A 17,435-nucleotide genomic window follows, 5' to 3' on the forward strand; every position below is an offset into this window, starting at 1 on the left:
CTCCGGCACATCTTGGTCTCGTCCCTGCCGCAGTGTGGTCCATTTGATGTATTTGTCCTCATAGCTTCCGACAGGGTAGTACTGCTCTTTGATGGCATCTCGGAAGTCATTCCAAGTGGGTGCGGCTGAAAATAGTGAGCCTGTACTTTCATCCTTCTGCCCGCAGTAGGTTTCCCACCAGTCCTTGACGTGGGGGGCTGCTTTGAGAAGAGCAAAAACAATCTTTTCCCGACTTGAAAATTCATGAACAGAAAAATACCCATCTAGCAGATTTAACCATTTATCTACGGCATCTGCGTCTATTTGACCCTCGAATATGGGGATTTCAAAATTAACTTGTACCTTAAACGGTGTGGCATTTCCAGAGTCACTGTTGGAAGCCGATGCGTCGCCTCTGGGTAGCCGCTGAAGGATCTGCGCAAAGCTATCCATCATCGCGTTCCTTTGCCGCTCGAGCGCCTCTTCGAGCAAGATTTTGATAGGATCTCCTGCCCCCTCGTCTTTCTTCTCATCCGCCATCGGAGGCCGTCGGGATTTGCGAGGCTGGTCTTGCAAAGGTTCGACCAGTTCAAGCCCTAACTCCTTATATCCCGACCTCGTTGGGGACATGCAAAGAAAAACAGAGAAAAAGCAGACCGCTCTGATACCACTGATCCGGATTTAAACAGGAACGCAACAAATTACAGAGATAACCATATACACAAAGATACAGCGGAAATAATACTTCATTTCATTAATGGAAAATACTGAAATATGCTTACAACCAGAAATGGAAATAAACCAGCTAGGGCGATGGTAGCTTATCTCTGAGAAGAGATGTGGTGGCTACATGCCTCTGAACTGTTCAGAACTGTATTACAATGAGGCTCGAAGGCCTATTTATTGTTGAGAAACAATGGAAAACCCTTCACATCCCGAAACCTAACCCTAGAAGATGAAACGCCAAATTGTGGGCCCCGTTTGGGTAAATTGGTACATCAATTTCCCGGGGTCATAACTTTGGCATACGATCTCCGTTTGACGCGTACGATAGCTCGTTAGAAAGATCTATCCGAGTACTACCACTTTGGGAGGCAACATCGGTCCATGGACCCATGTTGCCCCAGAATCCCAAAAAAACGTCGTTTAGGGCCTCAAAACAGCTCCGGAAGTTCAGGACCCGAAAAACTGCTAAAAATAGTAAACTGTGCTACAATTTAGGAAACTGAAAAGACTGAAAGAGACAGTTGTGGGGGTCCAAATGGGTTGGTGGGTGGCCACCAACATCCACCTGGATCAGATAAGCAGATTTTGCACTCTGAAAAAAAATAAAAAATTATTACACTAGATATAATTATTTCATAAATGCCACAAATAAACATAAACTTGTTACAGTATGACTATATGATTGTATCCATAGAATTTGTTTACCAAACCACTAGAGCTAAGATCATTTGACATTTCCAATATTATATCTAATTTCTACCCAATGATTTTTTGAAACATAATATATAATTTTTCCACCCTGTTGTTGTATTTAACATAATATTTGTTCAAACTATCTCATGTGGACCTCTTTGGTTATTTATTAAATGTGCTAAAATCTAGATATCATTCACAATGTATAGCATTTTTATAATCCAATTTATTTATTAATTTTTATTAGTATTTTAATAATCCAAAAAAACATTTTTATTTTAATTAATTTTTATTAGTATTTTTATAATCCAAAAAAATATTTTTATTCTAATTATTCTATGTAGGAGGGTGAAAGAAGTTATTAAGAAAATGTTTTTATTATTCATATTGAAAATTATAAAAGAGAGAAGATAAAAGTAAAATTGTAAATATTATAATTAAGGATTTAAAGTTAATTATTATTTATTTATAATTATTTTATCTTTTTATATAAATAATTTTAAGAGTAAAGATTAATTTAATTTGTTGTAAGCCTAGTGAGACATAAGCATTGCATCCAACTACCTTAATTATTAATGATGGATAATTATTAATAAATCTATTTAATTTGTAATTTGGAGTCGTTTAATTATTATATGTTTTTATGTTTTTGTTTTTATAGCCAGAATCTAATAATATAATTTTCGGTTAGATCATGAATTTTAGTAGTTTCATATGCTTTTTTAAATGTATAAATGAACTCAACACCCTAAAAAAAATCTTTAGAACACTCAATTTCTACAAATTCCCTAATATAAACTTAATATTCCAAAAAATCCTTATCGGATTTTAGTGAGAATTGACTAGGAAAAATACCCAAGGTAAAAATGTCTAACAATTACACTATTGCATTGGTTGATTGAACATGTCAATTTAGTGATTAAGGATATTTAGTGTCCTCGGGCTTTTAAGAATGAAAATAATACATGCTATGACATTGGATGATAACACACCTTTTTTATATTTTAATTTTGTCCCTTTTTTATCCTAATTCTGTATTTTACTCTAGACACTTCATCACTTCATTTTTAGAATATTTTATTTTTTAAATATGTCTAAAATTAATATGGTCATTTTAATTTTAAATTTGCTTAGTTATCTTCATTTGTTGAGATGATAGAAACTGTTAATAACTTGAATGATGAAAAATGATAAAATACAAATTTTGAATGCAAAGTGACAATGTAAAAAGTTTTAAATTCAAAGTGACAATATAATGGTGTTAAATGATAGAAAATGTGAATAATAATAATGTAGTCAATTACATATAGTCTTCATTGTGATTAATCTCAAACTACTTTCTTCTATCGTTCTTATTGTCACACATGTTAGTTTTACCATCTTTTCATATTGATAATATAAGAGCACATGAATACAAAAAATTGTACCTAGATATATGCTCACACCATTTAAATCCAAGATTAGATCAAGTTTAGGAAACTATATATATAGAAAATAGTTGGGTAGATGTTCAGCAAAACAAGAGCTCTTCAAAATAGGTGGTCCATCGTTATGTAGACCATGGTTTCTTAGGGATTCAATTTTTTTATGAATTGATTGCTGATTATTTCTCTGTCAAATCCTCGTCTACACGTCTCTCCCAAAATTAACTTATTCCAAAAATTAACGTATTCCACCTGTCAATTTAGTTATTAAGGATATCTATTGTAGAGACTCTGGAATTAGAGAACCAAAATTTGTATGCATTAGGTGAAGTAATATTTTGAATTAAGATGTTAGGGAACAAAACCATTCGGATGGCTTGTTTTCATTATGTGAAATTTTACTTAGAGAACAAAATTCTTATGTGTGAGGTGAAGAAATACTTTGACTTAAGATGTTAGGGAACAAAATTCTTATGTTTATCTATAAAAACACTCATTAAACAAATTAATCAAAATCCTACTACAGTTTATCTACTAATAGCCACGCTATCTCAGGAAAAATGGAATACTCTATTCCTAAGTTTTAACTTATAACCTTTTAGGGAGAACACTAGATTTAAAATAACTAACCAAAATCGTGCTCCATTTTGACTACTAAAAACAATGCCTTCTCACGCAGAGTGGGATAACTGGCACACTTGGCGATAATAAAAGCGAACATAGATCAAAGCTTTACCATAATTAGATTTCCTTTTAAATCGAAGCCTAAATTGATGTCACGTGATTTAGATTAGATGGTGACATGGTGCATTGTTAAGGTATTTTTTGTGGTAGGATTTTAAGTTTCTAAGAGTTCTATTTGTAGATATAAAGTTATTTTTTATTTATTGTAATTGTTTTGCATGTAGGTACATTATTTAAATATAAATGCCTCCAAAAAGAAAGGGTCAATCAACTATTAACAAATTTTATGGATATTCTAAGACATCAAAGACTTCTAATGTTAAAGATATTCCATCTATACCCGATTTGAATGATGATGCTAATGAAGATGTGAACGAAGAGTTTGTTGTTGATCTAGAAATTCCTGGCCATGAAAAGGAAGGACAAGATGGTGGATCTAGTAGTTTGAGGAGGAAGACTTTCTCAAAACTTGAATTTCGAGAAGAGTGGACGATAAGACATCCTTGCGTTTATAGTATCAACGTTGAAGATAGAAAGATTCGTATGAAGTGAAAAATTTGTGAGAAATACAAAGCTCAAGGTCCCTGAGGTATTGGAGATTGATGTAATACCATTCAATATGATGTTGTAACAACTCATGCAAAATCTATTATTCATCAAGCATCAACTCAGAAAATTTTGTATGAAACTGAAAGGTTGGCAAAGCCCATTATAGAACACATAGTGACAATAAATGAGGCTAATAATGAAAGGGTCATAACCACTATGAAGTTAGCATATTTTATTGTGCAAAAGGATATTTCAATTACTACTTATAAAGATCTTTTTCATCTTCAAATGCCTAATATGCCTTCTCGAGTGGAGTATTCTTCCTACATAAATAGAAAAGCAGCTACTGAATTTATTCACTCTATATCAAATTACCTTGAAGAGGTGCAAACTAGAAAAATGTTAGAAAGCCCATTTTTCTCTATAATGTTAGATGAAAGTATAGACAATGGTTTGGAACAACACCTTGTTGTGTATTCTACATATCTAGGCTTGAAAGGATTGAGCCCTCTAGTCTCACAATTTATGAAAATGATTATTGCTCCTGATGGAAAAGGAAAGCCTATATATGATACCATCATTAATTTAAGTGAAACAAGGCAGTTGAAAAATGAGAAACTAATAGCAATTTCGACTGATGGTGCTTCATCTATGGTTGGAAGTGAAAATGGATTTGTCACATTACTAAAGAATGATTTACCAAATCTTATTGGTACTCATTGTATTGCACATTGTGAAGCACTTGCAGCATCAGATGCTTCAAAAAAGATACCAGAGTTTTCATTTGTTGAGAAAATAATAAACAAGGTATACTCATGGGTTGGAAATTAGGCAAAGAGAAATAATGAACTCATTTTGTTATTGGAGATAATGGAAATAGAATCCTTGTAGGTTCTTCAAATCCATGGGATTCGATGGCTCTCTAGGGGTCAAGTGGTTGACAAACTAGTTACATTAATGCCTACTATTTTGAGTTTGTGGAAGAGAGAAAGAAAGAATTCATGGTATGATAATGCAAGAATTTTTTCAGTTCAATTTTGTTTGAATATGCTTGCTGATGTTTTGCATGAGCTGAATAATCTAAAAAAAAAAAAATCAAGAATATAATGTGGATGTCACATCGCTTGGAATAACTATTGACCATACATTAAATTCACTTAAAAGATATTTCTGCAGATCAAATTCTTTTGCTGAAGGTGTTGTACATCTTACTAAATTTTTGAAAGACTCTAAATATGGGTTCCTTGAAAATGTTGACAAAGAGGAAAATACTCATAGACATGATTTATTGTATATTCCAATCCATGACGAACAATTGTCACAACCAATGGCAACTTACATTGATGGCTCCCTTGAGAGTTGCATACAACTTACAAGAAATTGTGTCCAAGCATTGATTGAGAGTTTCAATTCAAGATTTCCAGATCTTCATCTTTTTAATGCAGCAAGGTTGTTTAGTCCTTTTCATTATCCGTCATATCTTTATGTCAGAGAAAATAATGCAAAGCATTGGCTTGAAATACTTTTTTCACATTTGCAGCATAAAACATGTAATGAAGGTGAAAATGTACCAACATTTGATGTTACAGCGTGTAAAAAAGAACTATACCAATTTATTGATGTGGTTTATTTGAATGGAGAAAGATTCCCAATGAAAGATGCATGGAAAGTGTTTTCTCAAACAAAAGATTGGCACTCTAGGTATCCAAATATGCTAAAATTATGGCAAGCAATGCTTGTCATACCAGCGAGCACCGTCACATGTGAACGAGGGTTCTCTAAGAAAAATATGATCAAAGATATAAGGAGAACAAGACTATCAATTAACACACTTGATGCATTGATGTGTATATCACTAATAGGTCATAACACAATAGATGTGGAATGGGAACGAGTTTATGAGATTTGGCAAACTGCAAAGGAAATAAGACTCTTTGACAGGTGTGAATTATTAAGTTACATGTTTTTTTACTTTGCACAAAGTTTATATATATATATATATATATATATATATATATATATATATATATATATATATAGTTGTCCTCTACTATATTTATATTTTTTATATGAAATTTTAACGTTCTTTGTTTATTGATGCAATGTGGAATACAGACATGAATAGTTACATGGATGATCACTGATGTAAGAATAAATTGAAGATATCATTTGAAAGTTTTTTCATGTGTTGTTGTTATAGGTTGATAACACATGAAAAATGCCATCAAGGTTGAAAAATGGCCACATCTTACCAATCTTGTAGAAAATGTGGTAAAAGATGTGATGCCTTTGGATTTTATCATTTTGGTACTATGGCATATATTTTCTCCCTTTATTCTTCTCAAGATGCATTTAAATACAAGGCAATTTTTTTGCACATATATGTGATTCCCCTATTTATTTGGCTTTAATGCATAACTTTCATGCAACATGAAGCATTTCATTGCTTTCATTGTCATTGGAGCAATGGAATTTAGAAACTTGTAAGTTGTGACATTAGTTTGGTGTAATTGGACTTTTGAGTAAACCATCATTTATGTATATGTATGAATTAATAATTTGTTTCCAAATGTATTTCTCTTATTGGATGGTTGGAATTTGATGGTACATTCTTATGCCTTTTTAAGGTGTCATATATTTATATTTTGTATCAAACATTAAATTAGATAATCTCATAAATTATCTAATTTGCATGGAACTTAGTCTTATTAGGCATCTAAATGTTCATGTGGCATAATGAAAATTGTTGGTTTTAAATGATAATTAAAAGATATGAAATGGACAACCATCAAGTGTTTTACCTTGGACTGATTATATACTTTAGATGAACAAATTTCAAATGTTCAACACTTTTTATTGAAACCTCCACAATTGAGTTTTTTCAAATTTTGTTTTTTTTACTTACGATAAATATATGAAAATTTTCAACATAATTATGTTATTGAATGGTAATTTTTTAATCAAAACTTTATTAGTGAAGGGTTAATTTATTATGAGAACATCACTCTTGAAGGGCAAAATTCTTAATATAACATTTCTTGACGGGAAGCATAAGGACCCAAAATGTCAAAAAAAAATGGTATGATGGGTAAAGAGAAATCCAAATTCCAACCCTAAGTAGAGGAACAAACAACAATATAACTACTATCTTTAAAACACCTATGCTACACAACTAAAACTAGCTTTTCATAATATTTCTTGCTGTAGTATTTAGAGAAAGGAACAATGAAATGGACCTTCCGTCTAAAGAAGACACTCTACAGATTCTAAGCACTTGGGAGGTCATAGAGTATATAGATGTCGATGTTCACTTGGCAAGTCACAAAGTATATAGATGTCGATGTCTAGGAGTGTTTGTACCAATCTTTCACTAATGGATAAAGTGAGTATATAGATGTCGATGTTCACTTGGCAAGTCACAAAGTATATAGATGTCGATGCCTAGGAGTGTTTGTACCAATCTTTCACTAATGGATAAAGTGCACATTTTTTACACAACAACAATATTATATGTGGTTTTTTTGACATCTATTATGATATCTTTATCTATGTTTTTACAAAGTTTTTACCTTTCTATCTAAATGTGGATATGTATATGGACATGGTTATAGACTCAAATATTATGATATAACTATCTTGATAAACAATGTGATATTATGGCTAGACAAACTATCTAGTCTAGACAAACTATGTGATATCAAGGTTATACAAACTTCCCAGTTTTTACTTTTTTGTTTTTTTGGATAACTATAAAATGCACTTGATACATCTTGATACATCTAGAATGTGTAATTTTTCCAATATAATAAAAAAGTGTAATTTTTCCAATATAATAAAAAAGTACCATTTCTTTATTGAAAAAAAACTACTATATAAAAATATAAAATTAAAAAAATAGTAATAATTATTTAAAAAAACAAATATTTCTATAATTTATATATATATATTCCTGATATTAACATACTTCAGAATAATCTAAATCAATAATACAATTTGAAAGATAATTTACACAGAATATTGAATGGCAAAGTATAATATTTACTTAATAAAATAAGGGAATGGCCACGTAACAATATAAAGAATAAGAAAATTATAAGAAAATGTGTCACATTCTTTACTTATTAAAAATGTATGCCAAAGCATCCTATTCATTCAGAAAACAAGATAATGGCAGCATAACAATTAAAATTAAAAGTTGGTGGAAATTATAAGAAGATATGCATCGCATTCTTTTCTTATTAAAACGAAAGTTATTTGACATCAAAATTGAAATGGTGTATAAATTATTTTTATTTGACATTATGAAAATCAAAATGATGAAAAGATAAAAATCACAATATTTTTTAATTTTTTTGTGTTTTTAACATGAACTATTTTAAGCTATATCTATCTAGCACAGTTATAAAAATCAATCACAGTTTTTTGAACTCCTGAATCAAAATTCTAATAAAAACTCAAAAACGATCTGATGTAAACTCTTTTGAACCTAGACACCTTTGGTAGAAATCTGTGATGCTGATGAGGGGTCCTGTTAGGATATCCAATTCATTGGTAAAGCCGATACAGACATCGAAACGGTATTAGTGACGAGTTAGTTTAAAAAAAAAACGCACTTCTCAAAGAAATCTATAGACAACTTGCCTTTTACCAAAGAAAATCTGTAGACAACATTCCTTGGTAGTAATAATAATAGTCTGCCATTGTGACTGCAAGAGTAGTTAGTTTTCTGCCAGAGTGCCTGCAATAATAATGAGTGTATTGTTAACCTAGCTCCAACTGATTCTAACCCTATCTTAAAAAATTTAACAAAATTTTCCAACCTACAGAAAATAAACATAATAAGCAATTAAAAATCTGGATTCATATGGTAGTATTGTACATTGTTTGCAGAGGCCTGTCACAGGACAATGACATCAGAAGAAACTCATTAGCATTACAATAATAGCTTTTGCCATTGTTCCTGCAATGATAGTTAGTTGGTGATAAACTATATTGTTAGTCCTGCGATCAGAAGAATCTCATTGGCATTACAATAATAGATTATGCCATTGATCCTGCAATTATGCCATTGATCCTGCAATAATAGTTAGTTGATGATGAATAAAATAGTTCCAACTGATTCTAAAGAATTTTCCAACTTAGAGAAAATAAACATAAGCAGTTGTGAGCCATGGCTGATGCAGTGGAATTTCTGCATTGTTTGCAGAGGGCTGTCTTTACGTAAGAATGAAGTAACTACAATTAAGTTGATGTTAGAACATATTCATATAGCTTACAGGATAATAAAAAACAAGTTCAAATATAAATTAACTCTCTGCCGTATCTTTTCTCTCCAAAATAAATCATTTAAAAATAGAACGAACATTTATTTTTCCAACTTATTGAAAATAAGCATTTTAAAAAACTGAGGTGCATTCCCTCACAGTTCTATTTAAGAATGAACTTTTGAAGAAAAAACATTTTTCAAAAACTGTATTTCTATCAATTTTATTTAGCAGTATTGTTTTTAAGATTAATCAGGTTGATTAAATTTCAAGAATGTGATTAATCAGAAAAACAATACTATTATCAATATGAATCACAAAAATGTAAGATCTACCAATAAAATAAATCACAAAATACGGTATATGTTGAAATGTAATTTCAATTGCAGCGTTTCTTTGGAAAACCACCCCCGCACTGTTTTTGCTAAACAATGGTAATTTTTTTTACGTTGTAATCCCTCTGCAACGAAATACGCAGGAGCGCGTGAATGAATTTTTTTTATATAGCAGTGCGAATATAAGGAATTTTTACACATAGCAGTGTAAAATTTTCAAGATGAGACAAAGCATTATTGTTTGGTAATGCACAGCAGTGCAGACACAGCAGTGTTTCAGCAGTGTTAATTTTTAAGCAGAGACAGAGTAAATTTTTTTGAAACTGCATTTGAAGAGTTCTTGGTGAAATCCCTCTGTGAGAGGAAGAATATTGTAACAGCAGTCCTGTTAATGAATACAAAGTTCTTTTGTGTGTGTTGTGTAAAACTATGTCTTTAGGAAACAATTTTTGTTCCTTTGTGTTAAAAACAGAGTAATATTCTCTGTTCATTTCTTGTTGCAGCAGCTTCTCCAGCAGAGTGAAGACTCAGTCAATAAAGAATCCAAGGTATTTCTCAAGTTAGTTTTTTGTGTTACTGTTGAGGACAGTCAGTTATTTTAAATACACAGTCAAGTATTTTGAAGCATAGTTAAGAGTGCAAGAATGGCTGAAGCCAGCACTAGCATGGGTATCTGTAATACTCAACTTCCACAATTTAATGGAAAAAACTATGACTATTGGGCAATAACTATGAGAGCTTTGCTTGTTTCCCAAGACTTATGGGAATTTGTTGAGGATGGTTTTGAAGAACCAGCAGATAAAAATGAGTTTAATAATTTAACTCAGGGAGAGAAAGATCTGTTGAAGAGCAATAAGAAGAAGGATTCTAAAACCTTCTACTTTTTGTATCAAGCAGTGCATGAGAGTGTGTTTCCAAGGATAGCATCAACCAAGAGATCCAAAGAAGCATGGGAAACTCTCAAGATAGCCTATCAAGGCATGGAGAAAGTGAAGATAGCAAAACTACAGTTGCTGAGGAGAAATTTTGAGACTCTCTGCAGATAATATTGACTCATTCTTCACACATGTGATTGGTCTGTTCACACAGATAAGGTCTCATGGAGAGATTCTTGAAGAAAGGAGGATTGTGGAGAAACTATTGAGGATCCTACCCTCAAGGTTCGATGTGATTGTCATCACCATAGAAGAGACAAAGGATCTCACAAACTTCTCAGTTGATGAACTACATGCATCACTGATAACACATGAGCAGAGATTGAGTAGAAATGAAAACTCATCTCTAGAGCATGCCTTTAAGACCCAGATGTCCTTTGGAAGAGGAAGAGGTCAAGGCAGAGGAAACAAGAGAGGAAGAGGCAGAAGCTAAAACAGAGGTGGAAGAAACAGTCTAGCAAATGTTCAAGGAAGAAGCAGCAATCCAAATCAGAACCAAGGCCAAAGCAGCAGCCAACAAAGTGGACAACATCATGCTCAAGGACAAATGTATGATAAATTCAATGTCCAATGTCACTATTGTAAAAAATATGGGCATTATGCAAATGAATGTAGGAAAAAGCAGCATGATATGAGTAATAGAACTAGTGCAAATTTCACTAAAGAAAATATCAGCCAAAATAATTTGTTTTTAGCCTGTAATATGGCTGAAAAAAGGAGTGAAGATGTATGGTTCCTAGACTCCGGTTGCAGCAACCATATGACAGGAAACATAGCCCTGTTTTCAATGTTAGATCAAAGTGTGAAGTCACAAGTCACACTAGGGACTCATAATAAAGTTTTTGTTATGGGAAAAGGAGAAGTAAAAGTCTTAACAAAGAAAGGTGAAAAGAAAACCATAGTAGATGTTTATTATGTTCCTGGAATGAAATGTAACCTCTTAAGTATTTGACAGCTTATTCAAAATGGATACAATGTTTTCTTTGTGGATGATGTACGCACCATCATGGATAAAACACCCAGCAAACAATGTATTGCTGAAGTGAAGATGAAAAGGAACAGGATGTTCCCTCTAAGAATGAAAGCAGATTTAAAAAATGGAGAAGAAATAGTAGCAGTGACACAAGAGGCTTTCCAAAACGAACCAAAAGATGAAAATTGGTTGTGGCACTTGAGATTTGGACATCTCAACTTTGGAGGTCTTAACTTGTTGAATAGAAAAGGAATGGTAAGAGGATTACCATTGATAGAGAAACCAGACAGCCTTTGTGAAGGTTGTATTGTAGGAAAACAACACAGAAAAAGTTTTCCATTTGGAAAAAGAATAAGGGCAAAAGCACCCTTAGAGATTGTCCACTCAGATTTATGTGGACTCATGCAAACTCCATCACTTGCAGGAAGCCACTATATACTAACATTTATTGATGATTTTACTAGAAAAACTTGGGTTTATTTCCTGAAGAACAAAAGTGAAGTGTTTGAAAGATTTCGCAATTTCAAAGCACTTGTAGAAAACCAAAGTGGGCTGCATATCAAAGTTCTAAGAACTGATAGAGGAGGTGAGTATATCTCCAAAGAATTTCTACATTTTTGTAGAGAAAATGGAATTCATAAGCAGTTTAACACTAGGTACACTCCGCGGCAAAATGAAGTTGCCGAAAGGAAGAATAGGACAATCATGGATATGGCGAGGAGCATGTTAAAGGCAAAGCATTTGCCAAATGATTATTGGGTTGAAGTTGTACACTGTGCAGCGTACATTTTGAATAGATGCCCTACAAAAGCAGTCATGAACAGAGTGCCGGAAGAAGCATGGAGTGGGACAAAGCAAGGAGTCACCCACATGAAAGTTTTTGGATGTGTGGCTTATGCACACATTCCAGATCAACTAAGGAAGAAGTTGGACAGCAAAGGGGAGAAATGCATTTTCATTGGATACAATGAGAAATCCAAAGCTTATAGGTTGTATAACCCATCCACCAAGAAGCTTATTGTGAGTAGAGATGTTCAGTTCATTGAGAAGGAAGCTTGGGATGGAAGCATAGAGAAACAGTGAATGTCAAAACCTCTTTGTCACATGATGAAGATGATGAGGAGATGGTTGAAACACATTCCCAAACAGTAGCACCAACACAAGATCAGCAAGAGACACCCTTGAGGAGAAATGAAAGTGGTTCTCCAAGCACACCACAAGGAGGAAATTCAAGTGCTTCTTCAAGCACTTGTATGCCAAATGAAAGAGGTAAAAAGTTCAGAAATTTAAGTGACATTTATGAACAAGAGGCAACAAATGAAGGTATGAACTCTTTGTTTGCTTTATATTGTCATGTTGATGACCCTGTTCATTTCGAAGAAGCAATTAAGGATAGGAAATGGATAAAAGCTATGGATGAGGAGATCAATGCCATAGAAAGAAACAAGACATGGGATTTAGTTGAACTACCAAAAAGAAAGGAAGTCATTGGAGTTAAATGGGTCTACAAGACCAAGAGTAATGCTGAAGGCAAAATAGAAAGACACAAGGCAAGACTGGTTGTCAAAGGATATAAGCAACAGTATGGGAGAGACTATGAAAAAACTTTTGCACCGGTTGCTAGAATGGAAACCGTGAGAGCAGTGTTGTCCATAGCAGCACAAAACAAGTGGAAAGTTTACCAAATGGACGTGAAGTCAGTATTCCTAAATGGAGTATTAATGGAAGAGGTTTACATTGAACAACCTCTAGGCTATGAAAAGAAAGGCCAAGAGCACAAAGTGTGCAGATTGAAGAAAACTCTTTATGGGCTGAAGCAAGCACCAAGAGGGAAAACCCACTCTCTACATCAAAGAAAAGGATGGTAAAATACTAATTGTTGTGTTATATGTTGATGATGTTATTTTCACAGGTAATGATGAATATCTTATTGAAAATTTCAAAACAGTCGTGAAAGAAGAATTTGAAATGACTGACATGGGTTTGCTGAGATACTTCTTAGGAATAGAAGTAGAACAAAATGGAAATGGGATTTTTATCTCACAAGCGAAATATGTTAATGAAGTGTTGGAAAGATTCAATATGCAGGAGAGCAAGGCAGCGATCACTCCCACAGTGATGGGATTAAAACTCAGCAAAGAGGACAACAGCAAGGATTTTGATCCTAGTTTGTACAAGAGCATAGTTGGCAGCCTCATGTATTTCACTGCAACTAGGCCGGATATAATGTATGTTGTTAGTTTGATTTCTAGATTCGTGGAGAGGCCAAAAGAAGCACATTGGTAGGCAGCAAAAAGGATTCTGAGGTATGTTAAAGGTACTAAAAGATTTGGCATTTTATATACTGTTTCAGAGTGTTCAGATTTAATTAGATACACTGATAGTGATTGGGCTAGAAGTGTAGATGATCGGAAAAGCATATCCGGTTATGTTTTTCACATGGGTTTAGGAGCCATTTCATGGGATTCTAAAAAACAGCCTATTGTAGCATTGTCTACAGCAGAAGCAGAATATATGGCAGCTACAGCAACAGCGTGTCAAGCAATTTGGATGAGAAGGATGTTAAGGAGTTTATGCCAAGATCAAGCAAAAGGAACTGTGATTTTTTGTGACAATAGCTTAGCTATTGCATTATCCAAGAATGTTGTGTTTCATAAGAGAACGAAACACATTGACACAAAGTTTCACTACATCAGGAAATTGGTAAACAATGGAGAAATTGTTTTACAACACTGCAGAACTCATGAGCAGGTTGCTGATATTCTAACCAAACCATTGGGGCATAAAAGTTTTGAGTTTTTGAGGAAATGTCTGGGTATGACTGATAACCCAACAGTTGAAATTAAAGGGGAGTGTTGAAATGTAATTTCAACTGCAGCGTTTCTTTGGAAAACCGCCAGTTCCTTTCCCCCACACCGCTTTTGCTGAACAGTGGTAATTTTTTTTTATGTTGTAATCCCTCTGCAATGAAATACGCAGCAGCGCGTGAATGAAATTTTTTTACACAGCAGTGCGAATGTAAGAAATTTTTACACATAGCAGTGTAAAATTTTCAAGATGAGACAGAGCATTATTGTTTGGTAATGCACAGCAGTGTTTCAACAGTGTTAATTTTTAAGCAGAGGCAGAGTAATTTTTTTTGAAATTTCATTTGAAGAGTTCTTGGTGAAATCCCTCTGTGAGAGGAAGAATATTGTAACAAGAGTCCTGTTAATGAATACAAAGTTCTTTTGTGTGTGTTGTGTAAAACTCTGTCTTCAGGAAACAATTTTTGTTCCTCTGTGTTAAAAACGTAGTACTATTCTCTGTTCAGTTATTTTTTGTTTGGAATTATCAAAAATTCCAAACAGTATACTTATCATGCTCTTCATAAGAAAATATTTAAGAAAAAAATGAAAAATTCACCCTTGTAGGAGATGGGTGCTGAGAAACATAACAGCAACAAGATTGAGTTCACATTTTCTACAATGCAGCTGGACCCTTTCCCTTCTTTTAGTCCTCCACAGCTGAGGTCAAACTGTCGAGCTCCTATGAGACAGAATTGATTGCATGGAGAATCATCTTCTTCACGTCTAACTTGTCTTCTTTCACCCTGTGATCCTTGGGCAGCAAGCGGAACTCTTCAGTCAACTGAATACATTGTTCTAAATTCTCAAGTGATACAAAATCCATGGCAACTTTAATACATGACTTGAGGTTCCGAACTTGATGAGGACACCCAGCTAGAATGAATACTGCCTCGTAAAGATTCTGTTCAAATGTCCATGCCTCTACTCCGTATTCTTCTTTCAGCTTCCCCTTGTGATACTCATTCAGGTAAATAGTCTGATCATGAAATGGATGAATAACCTGTGTAAGATGCTTATTTTCAATGGGCCTGAAATCCCCCTTGTGTTTCACCAAATAATCATGTAACTTGGGTATGTCTTCTCTCCGAAAAATATCCCAAAGAGCACCTCCAAATTCAGAGCCTTTGTTTTCAATCCTCCCTGAACTCTCTAGTGGCCCATCACTTCTTCTGTATTTTTCCCTCAAATTATGTATCATTTTTTGTTTAGAATCTGTTAATTTGACTTCGGCAGTATGCGTTATAATATTGACAGCATCGGCCACATCCAAGTGCAGCTTAGTGACTGAATCCCCTCTAATAAGCTCTTCCCTGGTGCCATAGGCTATGTAAGTTTTGGGACCCAAATCAGGTTTCAAGGAGTGCTTTGGAAGCTTTGTGGCAAGATTTAGAATCCCAGATTTAGGATGGGTGTACTCCTTGAAAGGTAAGGCGCTGATAAATTCAGCACCATGTCTTGGTAGACGCTCTTCGAATGAATTTTCTGGAGGCCAATCCTTCAACTTATACAACTGGGGCCAACCATCACGGTGGTATTTTCCCCTTACATAATATGAAAAAAATTGATGAATATTGATCTCAGTCCACTTCCAATCCATGCAATCAAGGACTTTCACTGTGCATCTCTCCTCCTTTGGAAGGTCTTCTCTGGTATGCTTTGAATTCTTGACTCTGGTATCCCTAAAAGCCTACCTCATGACCATTGCATCCCAACTCAGTCCAGTATCTAAAACATTTCTGACAATCACAGGCTCAACTCTTCTCCAGTGTTTCTGAAAATGTTCAAGAGTCTAAGCCTCGACATCTTGAACAGTTAGACAATACAAATAGTTGTCAGAATGCTCAAAATTAAGCTTGAAGAACAGAGAACATGGCTGTGAATCTCTTGATGCCATTGGAAACTCACAATCCCTAGAAACTCTTTTATTTTCTCTATGTTTGCAACCCAATTTTGCCCAAATCTGGTGCACTTTAATTCTAACAATTTCTTTGCACAACGAGGACATGGGATTGAACGATCAGCATTAACTTTAAATTTAGACAATGGTAGTACAGAATCAAACTGACCTGTCATTTTAGAATTCTCATCAACTATCCTCTTTGTTGAATCACCTCCAGGCGGTTTCCCTTCCCTAAGCTCACGACAACAAGAAAGACAAAGATCATACTCACAATCATCACAACTTCTGTGGAAACTTACGATAGATGTGTTGCAATTGTCACAAAAATGAGGCTCTCTTTCTGCGTCAACATCAGACACTGGAATCTCTAGGTATTCTGCATGTCTTTTCTGAATTTTGGTGAGGACAGAGAGGCCACTGCAAATCACGTTCTTGCAAAAATGAACCCTGTCATTTACGCTCAATTCCTTCACTTTGACCTCGAGATTTTTCCTTAAACAGTCTCTGCAATTACAAGTTCCCTACAAGTAGGACAGCTTTCGGCAAAAATTTTACTGTTAACAAAGGGTACCATTTTGCAATGGATCCTAGACAGTACCGCTTTATGCATGTTGAACAGTTGACCACAGTGCCTTTGTCGTTTCTTTTACACTGATGGCAATTCGTACAATCATTTCTATCTGCTGGTGCTTGCATTTCTCGGTCCTCAGCCTAATGTTCCTCTGGTGCTTGCATTTCTGGATCCTCACTATCAGTTTTCTCCTTTCTAATCTCCTCATCAAGAACATGTTCCTCATGTTCCTCTTTAGCTGGCATCATAAAATCTCCCAAGGTCAAAAACTGTGAACTTTGCACCCCAGGCTTGTCCTGCTCCTCTTTGATTTTGGGTTTCTGTCCTTTCTTCTTTGGAGGAACCTCGTCCACCTCATGTGACAGGGTCCGGGGCCTACCCCGCTTCCTGACCTAGACTCCCGTATCAAGACCCACCTCCATCTACATTCCAGCCCTCCTGTGACACGGTCCGGGGCTTTCTGCCCTACTTCCGAACCTGGACTTCCGTATTAGGTCCAACCCCCATTTGGGGGTACAGAAATGTCGAAACTTCAGGTTCTGCACCAAGAGAA

The 17,435-nt window shown here is 34.5% G+C and overlaps 1 pseudogene; it reads right to left on the minus strand.

Moving 5' to 3' along the window:
* Window positions 1–15,090: 15,090 nt before the first annotated feature.
* Window positions 15,091–17,007, minus strand: LOC149250000 (lysine-specific demethylase JMJ27 pseudogene; annotated as a pseudogene).
* Between the last annotated feature and the right edge of the window lie 428 nt (window positions 17,008–17,435).

The sequence above is a fragment of the Pinus tabuliformis genome, chromosome 7, assembly GCF_031772625.1.
Source record: "Pinus tabuliformis cultivar Carrire ecotype Pingquan chromosome 7, CPIR1, whole genome shotgun sequence".
NCBI classification, from domain to species: Eukaryota; Viridiplantae; Streptophyta; class Pinopsida; order Pinales; family Pinaceae; genus Pinus; species Pinus tabuliformis.